Source organism: Macrotis lagotis, chromosome 8 (assembly GCF_037893015.1).
Source record: "Macrotis lagotis isolate mMagLag1 chromosome 8, bilby.v1.9.chrom.fasta, whole genome shotgun sequence".
In the NCBI taxonomy this organism is placed as follows: Eukaryota; Metazoa; Chordata; class Mammalia; order Peramelemorphia; family Peramelidae; genus Macrotis; species Macrotis lagotis.
The window spans coordinates 117808393-117821360 of record NC_133665.1 but is presented as its reverse complement, the minus strand read 5'-3'; positions in this window follow the sequence as shown (position 1 = coordinate 117821360).

Genomic DNA, 12968 nt, shown 5'->3' with positions numbered 1-12968 from the left:
GGAAAATATCAATTATTCATGGAATAGGTTGAACTAATATAATGAAAATGACAAGTCTACCTAAATTAATCCACATATTCAATTCCACACCAATCAAATTACTAAAATACATTTTGTAGAGCTAAAGAAGTAACAAAATTCACCTAAAAGAACAAAAGATCAAGAATATTAAGGGGATTAATGGGGGGAAAATGCACAGTATTGTGTCTTAGTCATACCAGAGCTAAAGCTAAAAGAACTAATAATGCTGCTTGATATTGGCTAAGAAATAGAGAGGTAAATCAATGAAATAGGTTAGGTACACAAGACAAAGTAGAAAATGACTTTAATAATCTATGATTTGATGAACCCAAAGATACTAGTTTCTGGGATAAGAATTCACTCCAACAAAAACTTGTGGGAAAACTTCAAAATGCTATGGAAGAACTATGCATAGCCCAACATCTCAACTAAGACAAAGTTAAAATGGAAAGATGATTTAGATCTAAAGAGTGATACCATATGTAAAGTAGGAGAGCAAAGAATAGTCTGCCTGTCAGATCTATGGGGAAGGGAAGAATTTATTACCAAACAAGAGATAGAGAACTTTATGAAATGCAAAATTGATAATTTGGATTACATTAAATTTAAACTGTTTTGCATAAAAACAATGAAACCTACAAGATTACAAAATAAATAGAAAGCTGGGAAGCAATTTATTTCTGATAAAGTTCTTTTTTCTCAAATATATAGAGAGCCGAGTCAAATTTAAAAGCATACAAGTCGTTTACCAATTGAAAAATTGTCAAAGAAAATGAATAGGGAGTTTTCAGATGAAGAAATTAAAGCTATCTATAACCATGTGGCAAAACATTCTAAATCACTATTAATTAGTGAAATGCATATTAAACAACTCTGAGGAACTACACCACATCTTTTAGATAAAGTCTCATTTCCTTGTCATATTAGCCAATCAATTATGATAGACTTTGCTCTTTTCAACAATGCAATGATCTTAAACATCTCTAAAAGACTCAAGATGGAAAATTCTATCCACAACTATGGAGTCTAAATGCAAATTGAATCACACTATTTTTTTTTTTGTATCTTTTTCCTTGTGACTTTTCTCTTTTGTTATGGTTCCACTTTCAGAAGACTAATGTGGAATCATGTTTAACGTGATTGAGCATAAAAATCCAATTCAGATTGCATATTTTCGTGGGAGTGAGAAAATTTTGGAATGCGAAAACCTTCTAAAACTTACTGTTGAAATTATCTTTACATGTAATTAGAAAAAATATTATTAAGTGGGAAAAGGAATAAATAACTAAATTCATTTGGAACAACAAAAAGTCAAGAGTATCAAGAAAAGCAGCAAGGAAAAAACTGGAGAAAAGTGGCATAGATGAATGAGATTTCAATCATCTTATAAAGCAATATTCATCAAAACCACTTGATACTATTATAAAAAATCTTCTGTAACAGTAGAACATATTAGGTATCCAAGTTTTTGAGTTAAGAGCTCATTATTTGAAAAAAACTGCAAGAAAACTGGTCATGATTTAGAAGAAACTGGACATAGACCAAAATCTTACACCAAAGTTCAAATTTAATTACTGATTTAGGTATACAAGATGATATCCTTAGTAAATTAGGGGAACATGGAAAAATGTACCTTAGATCTATGATAGTGAAAGAATTTATGACTAAACCAGTGATTAAAAAGACCAAATGGAAGCTATGTGATTAATTTGGATGCCATGAAATTACACAGCTTTTACACACACACACACACACACACACACACACACACACAAACACACACACCAAAAACAACTAAGTCATCAAATATTGAAAGAAAAACAGGGGGAGGCTAGGTGACACAGTGAATAGAACACCAGCCCTCAAGTCAGGAACACTTCAGTTCAAATCCGGCCTCAGACACTTGATTACTGCCTAGCTGTGTGACTTTCGGCAAGGCACTCAAGCCCCATTGCCTTAAATTAAAAAAAAAAAGAAGAAAAGAAAGAAAGAAAAGCGGAAAATAGGGACAGTTAGATTACTTGGTGGATAGAGTACCAGCCCTGGAACTAGGAAGACTTGAGTTCACATCTGATCTCAGACACTTAACTAGCTGTGTGACTCTGGGAGGTCACTTAATCCTGATAGCCTTAACAAAAAAAAATAAAATTAAAAAATAAAACCAGGAATTAACAAAAAAATTACAAAAATTTACCTTTATAAAGACCTAAATTCTCAAATATATAAAAGAATTGAGCAATATTTATAATATGAGTCTTTCCTAAAGTGATAAATGATTAAAACATTTGAGCAGGAAGTTTTCAGAAGTAGCCATATTAAAAATTTCTTTAAATCTCTATTGATTAGTGAAATGCTAATGCAAATCTGGGGTACCACGCCACTCTTATCAGCTTGTCTAATTTGAGAAAAAAGGAAAATGACATTCTAGGGGCATGTGAAATTCTAGAGCTACTTAAGTAGAATTAGTAAAGTTGTCAGCTGATCCAACTGTTCTGGAGAAAATCTAGAACTATGCTTAAAGTGCTATATAAATATGTCTATGCCTTCACCCAACAAAGTGAAAAAAACAAAACAAAACAAAGAAAAAGATGATATTTGTTTGGATTTTTGCAAGGCAATGGAAATAAGTGACTTGCCCAAGATCACACAAAAGGTGATATCTTTATAAAAAGTATTATAGTAGCCCTTTTTGTAGTGACAAATAAAAGGAAATTTAGTGTATGCACATCAGTTTAGGACTGACTGAACAAATCATGTTAATGATTGTGATGGAATGCTATTGTGAGTTAAGAAATAATTAGGAGGGGCAACTAGGTGGTGCAGTGGATAAAGCTCTGGCCCTGGAGTCAGGAGGACCTGAGTTCAAATTTGACCTCAGACACTTAATAATGACCTAACTATGTGGCCTTGGGCAAGCTACTTAACCCCATTTGCCTTGCAAAAACCTAAAAATAAAATAATTAGGAGTATAGTCTCAAAAAAAAAAAAAAAGCCTGGGAAGTCTTATATGAACTAAGCAAAGTGAAGTGAGCAGAATCAGAAAAAAAGCAATATTATTTTAAGTATGATGGACTGTGATACTTAACTATTGCATTCTTTTTTCCCAAGGTTTTTGCAAGGCTAATGGGGTTAAGTGGAAGGCCACACAGCTAGGTCATTATTAAGTGCCTGAGGTCAAATTTGAACTCAGGTCCTCCTGACTCCAGGGCCAGAGCTTTATCCACTGCGCCACCTAGCCACCTCAACTATTACATTCTTGACAATGATCCAAGACAATTATAAAGAACCCATGAAAAACTGTTATTCACCTCAAGAAAGAAAGCAATAGAAATCAGTTTCGATTGAAGCATGCTTCTTTGTGTATTTTCCTTTGTAACACTGCTAATATGTAAATATGACCTCACATGTATAGTCATTGTTACATTGCTTAACTTCTTAAGCACTTAGGGAAGAAACAGGAGAATGAGAAAATTTGGATCTCAGAATTTAAAAAAAAATTTTAAAATACTTGATATACTTGGAAAACATTTTATAAAATAAAATATACATTTAAAAGAATTTGCAGAATAGGAAAGGCATGATCAGACAACAATTTAGCTATATGATTATCTGAGTTCCCCAGTCAACTATTGTCTTTTGTGGATTTTTCCAACAGGGAAAGTCTTGCTGAGCTGTGCTAAGAGTTTAGCAGCAAAGTTACCGGTAACAGTGATCTCTCCATCATACCCTGCCTTGGTACTAACCATGTCTTTAGAAGGGTGTTCATTTCTGAGGGACTCACTGTAAGTGTACAATGGAGGATAGACAAAATAATAGCACATAATAATTAACATTAAAAAAAACACTTCCTATGTAACAGCCTAAGTCCTTAATAAATATTATTTCACTTAAATCTTCACAAAATGCCTGGTAGCAAAAGTGCTGTTTCTATCCTCAGTTTATACTATAGGAAACTGAGATTGTTAGGTGACTTGTCCAGGGTCACATAGGTAATTAGTGTTTGAGATTGTATTTGAACTTACATCTTTCTTTAGACCCAGTATTCTTTTCACTATCTCACTTGGCTACCAAAAATATTTAAAATATCTTTATCCAGTTTTGTTATATATAGATTGGTTGAACAAACAAAGATGTTAATCTTGGAGAAGAAAAGGATTGGGATTGAGCAGAGCTATCATGATGAAGAGAAATTGAATTAATTTTCTATGCCCTTTTAGAGCAAAAGGTGGGGGGGGGAGGACTGGAAGTAACAAAGAGAATAACTTGGACTTGCTTTCAGGAAAAAACAAACAAACAAAACTAAATCTACCTTCCTAACAATTAGAAGTGTTTCAAAGCATATGGGTTAGCAGATAGAACTTTCAATCAAAAGTTTGAATGAATACTTTCTGGGTGTGTTTTAGTGGTTCAAATCTTTCACCTATTGATTGTACTTGAAAACTACTTAAGTTCCAACTATCATGTTTTGTGAATCTCTGCATGCTAATTAATCTTTCCATAAGCTGTCTGGAGGCTTTACTAAAAGTCATGTCCCACTTGGCAATTTTAGATAAAGCAAAGATGGTAAATAAATATACACACACATACATGCATACTTGCATATATATATATATATTTACATACATACATGCATATATATATAGATAAACAGAGAGATAGATAGAGAGAGAGAGACAGACAGAAAGAAAGAGACAGAGACAGAGAGATGTGAGCATGATATGCAGCTTTGAAAAATAGTTAATACATTAGAATGCTTGAATTAAGATCCTAAAAGATCTTGACAGACTGGAGCTATTGGACTAAAACAATAAAATAAAATGTAATAGGAACAAAGAGTAATACTTAGGATAAAAGCAAAATCAAGCTCTCTCTGTTAAAGAAAGGGAAGAAAATATGATATGACAGAATTTGATAAAAAGATGAGTTTTATTTAGCTAGGTGAAATGAGTGGAAAACAAGATGTGGAAACTCTTAGTGTGGAAAGCCCCCAACTTCGATTTTTGATCTAGGGCAAGAGTGAGGAACCTTTTCTCCTGCCAAGGGTCATCTGGATATTTATAACATCATTCGAGAATCATGCACAATTGTCATCTTAAAAATTAGCGTGCTATATTTGATCAAATATTTCATTAATTCACTCCTGAAACACTCCTTGGCATTACCAGATCAAATGTTTTTATGGACCTTATATGAGTTGCAGACTGAATATCCCTTACCCCAGTCTCGAAAGTAGTCTGGGATTCTGAGACTTACTTGTCCATGCTCCTACAGTTAATATGAAGGAGAAAAAATAAACTCAAATAGTCTTAGCTCCAGTAATTTTAAGAATAGCTTTACCTATGGTTAAACTGACAGAAATCTTGGGTAATAATTATATTTTTTTTCCAAAGTAAGGGAAACCATAGTCTTCTTTGCTGCTTAATTTCCTTTTGTACTATTGTGTTGAGTTTCAGATGCTATCTGTTAGAAAATGCTTTGCAACTGAAAATAAATGGTCTAGAAAAAGGTGATCATTATAGTAAAAGATATCAGACTGGAAGTCATGTTAAAATAATGTTGAAAACATTAATGTTCTTCATATTAAAGAAGAAAAAACTTGAGAGGCAAAGGAATAGCTATATTAATTTATTTAAAGAAGGCAATAATGTTTGTCCTTCATTTCCCAAGAAGACAAAAACATCAGGGAGGTGATGCCATGAAAAGCACATGAATTGAATTTGAGCGAGGGGGTGCTGTGCTATGTCACCAACCTCACTTTCTCTACCAGAACCACCTGGTTCCAGTGGTCAGATAGGAATTGGAATGACTAGAGACATCCCTGAATGTGAAGCCAACATGGTTAAATGACTTGCTCAAGGTCACAGAGTTAGTAACAGTTAAGTGTCTGGGGCCAGATTCCAACTCCTGTTCTCTTATAGCCATTGCCAGTGCTCTAACCACTGAACCACCTAGCTGCCCCCATAGGGAGCATTATAAATAGAAATATTCTGAGTGGATTCAAATGGAAGACCTAAGACCAATGGATAGAAAGAAGTCATTGAATAGTGGAAATATGAAAATTAGAATCTGAAATTAGATCTGAAATTAGAAGACCTAGGGCCAAAAATCAACATCTCCACTTACTACCTAGCCAGCTTTCGGTAAGTGACCAGACTTAGTTTCCTCATCTATAAAATTAAATAATTAGACTGGATAAAGTATAAGGTGTCTATCAGCTATAAATCTTTGGTCCTATGATATTTCAAGATAGATAGTACTGACTTAATAGATAGAAAAATTTCCAAACAATAACAGCTACCCCAAAATAAAATGGGAATGCTACTTAGGAAATAGCAAATTCCTCTTCACTGGTGTTGATCTAACAGAGGCTAAATGGGGAAATTGTATAGATTGGGAAATATATCAGACAAGGGGTTAGATTAGATACTAATATTTTAGCTACTTTCCAAATCAAAGATTCTCTGAATTTATGCTTTATTTAAACACTTAAACAATAAATATTGCAAATATATTATTATAGTAACCTGATTTCCTTTTCTCCAAATCAGACAAAGAAGTCCATAAAATGAAACTAATTTTCATTCAAAATCATTGTGACTGTTGACAAAAGATTCCTCATATAACTTTAGTTATGCAGTGAAATTGTCAAAAATAATATTTTTATAGTATTATTCCAAAGACAATTCCATTTTTCTCTGCTGCAAATTAGCAAGAGAATATAATAGTCTTTTTTATTAGTTTCTAATGACAGTGGAAGTGTTTAAGTTTTAAAAAATGACACCTGTATAGTCACTCCCTACCTTCAATACTATCAATCAATCACTAAGCATTTATTAAGCATCTACTATTTTCTGGTCATTTTGCAAAACCCTGAGGATTCAATAAGTGACAAAAGATTCTCTGCCCTCAAGAAGTTTGCGATCTAATGGGGAAGATTGCATGAAAGTCAATATATACAAAAGAATCTAGATATAGAATAAATAAGAAAAATGACATTGGGAAGAAACTAGAATTTAAAGGGGTTAGGAAAAGTTTTCAGTAAAAGATCAGATTTTAATTGGAACTTAAAAGAAGCCAGGTGAGTCAGAAGATTAAGTAAAGTAAGGAGAACATTTTAGACATGGATGACGACCAGAGAAAGCATCAGGAATGGTACATTCAAGAAATATCCTGGAAGCAAGTCTCACCTGATAAGAATGTATAATCTTAGACTTTCAGTGAATGTTAAGCAAGGATTGGTCCGTTCTTACCTCAGTTTTGTGGCAATAACTCTCAGTATAGCTAAAATATAGGGATTCCATTAGACACATTTATTTTTGAGCTCATCAACAAATTGAACTCTGGGCTTGGCATCTTCAGTTATTGACTGAGCAGTAACTTCAAAGTCAGTATATCAAAGTTTGGAGGAAACATTATGAATTTGAAAACTCATGAGATCTTCCCACCATTGAGTGAAGTTGGGCAATACACTAGATAGAGTAGTAGACTTGGAATGAGGATGATCTGGGTTCAAATTCTGCCTCATGCTCTAATGGGGTGACAAGTCATAACCTTTCTGTACCTCATTTTCCTCATCTTCAAAATGGGAAATTTCATATCTCCTGCCTCATATGATTGTTGTATCAAAAATTAGATATATAAAGTACTTTGCAAATCTAAATATGCCATGTAAACAGTATTATTGTTGTTATCCTCCTCATTATTTTAATTATTGTCCAGTTGAATACAGTCAATGGGGAGTTTTCTTCAATGGACAAAATTACTGCAAGTAGAGGAGGATCCCAAACTTCTATCTGAGGATACAGTGCAGAGCTGAGGTGACATTAAAAAATGTTTATTCAGCAGTTCTGTAAATAAACTTTTGCTCAAGTGAACTTAAAGTATTAGCTTTCCAGCAGATTTAAATATAACTAAAGTTAAATTACTGAATCTATTTCAAGATATTCTCTCAATGCATACATTTTCGTTAGACTTAGTATTTGTTTTGCATGTAGAAACTGTCCCAAACTCAGTTCATTTTCAATAACCTGCTGCGCCACTCCACCCCTTTGGAGAGATGTGGACAAAAGTCATGAATTTTAATTTTAATTATCCTCAGAGTGTTAGGGTATGTGTGGAGGAGGGGGCAGGGTAATGAATTGAAGAGTGAGTCAGATTCCTCCAGGACTGTATCTTGTCCAACATTATGCATGGGTTAGGAACAGAACCTTCTTTGTGAAGAGAATTGGGCAGTCCTTTGTACCCAGCAGTGAATATTAAATGTTAAACTAAGAAAAAGGAAACCAATCAACCAACAAAACAACAAACCAAACACAGTAACCTAAAACCTGTGATTGATTAGTCAATCCTCAATTTTAGAAATCTAAAATGAGATTCTTGCTGAAGAGTACCTGAATATGTCTTTAATTTCCTATCTGTTAAAATACAGTAGATTTACAAGGTCAATTGCCCATGTGTGCATGATAAGTATTGCAATTATTTTTCTGCCTCTGAAATATTGTAGGTTTTTAAGGTTCATATGCTTCTTGATAAGCTGCTATTTTCCTCATTTAAAACAGAGCAAAAGTTGCACATTTGGAAGTGGGGATTTAATTACAGTATAAGTCCCAAAGGAATATATATTTCACCTTATATTTTTTAAAATTAGGAATAATATTCCAATTGAATGTTTAATAATTTGAATATTCATGAAACTTCATTTACTAAAATAAGATATATTCCTGCAGTTACATTTCTGCTCTCCTCTCTCCTTTCACCATTTTTGAAGTAAATCATTCGTTTATCAGTGCCCTTTGGGAACTCTCGTCTATCTTATTCTGAATAACACTAATAAATTTCCTTTAAAAGAAAATCTGAGCAAGGGGTTAAAATCTAATCCAACTATTTTTTTTTAATCAAAAGCATTTATTTAGTTCATTTTCCTCCAGCACAAGCCTTATTCTGTGAAAAACAGTCAGATAACTAGTTACTATTTGCTTCTAGCTTCAGGTTTTAATCTTCGTTTCAAAATTTAGAGTACAGTTACCGAAATGATTTCTCTACTTCAAAATTCTCTGTACAAAGTGTCTCTTTCCAAGACAAACTGGGTTTTAGTGCTAAGAGAAGACAAAGAATAATATAATACATCTGTGAGTCTAGTATTTCAGTCTTTCAGACAATAAAGTATAGGAAAAAAATAAACTTTTCTACTCCCCATGTGACATTTTTATGCATTATTTAATATATTGATCTCCATTGCCTCATCTATATACAGTAGAAATATAATTCAGTATAGGCAATGATCAGGAAAGAAGTAAAATATATGATTTGCCTTGAGGGTGGGTGAATCATCATGTGAAGTCTTCTCTTTGTAAAAGAAAATTGATTATAATGTGAAGGGGCCTGCAAGCCTTGCACTTGTCATCTAATCTGTTCTTGTGCTATTTTAGCAAGGTAGATTATTTATTTCACATAAATTAACACATCAATGAAAGCTTAATGGAGGACATGCTACCTGTATTGCACATTGAGGCAAACATAAAAGATTTGAAATTTGTAAAGGAAAGGAAGAAGAAAAAAGGGAGAGAGCTGATTTATTATGGTCTTATTTATCACTGTGTTTAGGATTTCACAAATTTTATCTCTTATAATCCTCTCAACAACCCCAGAGGAAAATGCTATTATTATCCTAACTTTATATTTGAGGAAACTGAGGCAGAAAGAGGGAAAGTGCCTTACCAGGATCACACAGCTAATACATTTTTGAGGTCATTTGAAGTTAAATCTACTTCACTCCAGAACCAGAAACATTATCCACTGTACCACCACTGGATCAATAGAATGCAGAGAAAAACAAAAAACAAAACAGAGCACCCATGATCTCAAGGAATTTGCATTTCATTAATTTTCTTAAATTTTTCAATTAATTAATTATTAAAATAATGATTTATGTCACATTTCAGGAGTTTATAGGACTGTGGGAATGGGGAAAATTTTCATATGAAGTTCTATAATACTTTTCGTTAACCACTATCCATTTGGGTGAGTCAGTGTAACTTTTTTCAGACTCCATAATTGATTTGTGGATTTAATAACCTATTTCTGCATTTCTAAGACAATGGAATTAATGTGTCCTAGTTAACTGTCTGGGGGAAGATAAACTAAAGGAACTGTCTTAGGTAATCAAATTGTGAAGGAATTTTGTCTTTGATGAATTTGTAACTTCAGAATATTCTAAGCTAGTTCATATCTGACAAAGTAGATTCAAAATGGCTGCTTGTTAATGTTTTTGACAGCTAAAAAAGAAATAAGAACATTTTTGAATATGGTTTCTCATCATACTATCTCCAGTTGGTGTGCCTGCAGAGTATTGTTTCTGATTTGTCACTCAGATTGTGGTTTAATCACAACTAAATTCACTTCTAATTGAAATTTTTCTTTACATGAAAAATATTGAATTTTTTGAGTTCCACTGGGAAGATGTACTTGAGTTCTCAATAATCAGAGCCAAAATTTAACAAGAAAGACAGTATTATGCAAATGAAGAACATAAATCATTTATAACTGCATTGCCAATGCAGTTATTCAGTAATAAGAAAAAAAAGTCCAACTCTGTGGAACTGTGCAAGACTTACACATATTGGCCTTGAGGGAGATGTCAGGGATAGAGAGATATTATGGAAGAATAATTGTGACAGAAAATTCTTTACATTTGTCTATTTCCTGGTGTAATATATGAATATTTTCCTCAAAGGTCATTTGACCAGAGCATATATAGACGGAATAGATTTTGCCAATGTTTTACAAAGAATGATTTCTTCTTCACTTCATTTTTATCTCATTCATCTGGTATTGGATATGCCTTAATAATTAATACATTACTAGTAAGGCATTATTCTTTAGATAATGGAATAAGTCAATTTTGTTGCCAAAATATTGATAATTTTGCAAAATGTTTCACTTGAGAGCTCTAGTAAATTTTAATAAGCTAGTTTAACTACCATCATATTATAAAATATCTCTTTATTATAATTTATGTGGCAGTAATAATTTTCAAATGGTTGGATATTACTTGGGAAGAGCCCATGCAATGAAGAAATCTTAGACTTAACATTCCCTTCTACTGGAATCTTCTACCTCTCTCCCATTGCAAAAATGCTTAAAGGAAAAGCTGGTTTAATTATTAGTTGACATGAAAAAAAATTGAGAATTTTTTTTGGCTCAAAATCAATCAGCCATTACTACCCATAGTAGGAAAAGTACTGGGTATAGAAAGAAAGACAAACTATTGCACATCTCAGAGAAATATCATTTCATCAAGATAGGCTATATACACACATAAGTATACATAAATGCATAAACACTTACACACACACACATACACACACACACACACACACACACACACACACACACACACACACATATATTTAGAGAGAGAGAGACAGAGAAAGAGAAATACAAAATACATTCAAGGCATTTCGATGTAGAAGGAATCTAGTTGGCAAATCAGTAAAAGTTTCCAGTAGAAAGTGAGTCAGGGGGGTGGCTAGGTGGCACAGTGGATATAGCACCGGCCCTGGGGTCAAGAGTACCTGAGTTCAAATCCGCCCTCAGACACTTAATAATTACCTAGCTGTGTGGCCTTGAGCAAGCCACTTAACCCAATTTGCCTTGCAAAAACCTAAAATAATAAAAATAAAAAAATAAAAGAAGTCAGGAATATATGATAGAAGTAGAAGGGAATGAGAATGTAAAGACAAAAAAATGGGAGATAAGGTCATATTTTATTTGTTTGTTTATTTTGGGAATTTTTTTTGCAAGGCATTGGGGTTAAGTAACTTGTCCAAGGTCACACAGCTAGGTAATTATTAAGTGTCTGAGGTCAAATTTGAACTCAGGTACTCCTGACCCCAGGGCCGAGGCTCTATCCACTGTTCCACCTAGCTGCCAAGATAATGTCATCTTTAAAGAATAAAAAGAAGACAGATTGTTTTGACTGTAAAGTTGGGGAATTAGAGTCTGACTGAAAATGTACAATAGTTTTAGTTTGTGAAGGGCTTAAAAGTCAAAAGAAAAACATTTTGATTTGTTCTAGAAGTCGCTACATATTTTTGAGTGAGAAAACGACATAAACTAACTTGAGAAAAATCATTTTGGAGTTTTGAAGGGGATTGATTGGAGTGGGAACATACTTGACTAATTAAACAGTCATTACAGTACTTAAGAAGAGAGAGAGATGATAAGGACATGAGAATCTACAGAGAAGGGTGATGGATATGAGAGATGTTATAGAGGTAGAAATTTCAAGACTTGGAAATGAATTTACATGTGTCACATGAGGAAGTGTGAAAATTGAGACTGAGGACGAAGGAGATTGGGGGCAAATGATCATGTCCTTGATAAAAAGAGGAACTTCAGAAGAAGGGTCAGATTGGAAAAGAAACCTTGAGCTGGGTTTTGGTCAAGTAGAGTTAGAGATGTATTTTCTAGAATAACATTTTGTAATGCTCAAAAGTCTCTGTGTATAATGTAGGATTAAACTCAGAGCAGAGTCTGGTATTGACTTTTTAAAGCTGGGAGCCTTTTGAGCATATATGATGATTAAACAATGGTTGCTAATGAAGTCAACAAATGAAAGTGAAGAAAAAGAAGTTCCTAAATAGTCTTGGATTAGATCTGAACTAGGATATGGGAGCTATGAATGCTGAGAAAATAAAATTGGGAAGGTCCAGTTAGACAGTGGTAAAATCACCAGAAAACAATGTCATGAAAAGTCAGAGAAAACTTATTATCTAAAAGGATAGGCTCGTCAAAAATTCAATATACTGTAGAGACAGCAATAGATTTTAGAATTAATAATAAAAAATTAGATTCTGCAATTGGAGATTATAATTTCAATTGAGTAATGTGGTCAACAGATTGAAAAGGTAAGGAGAAACAAACCAGCATTTATTAAGGTCCTACTA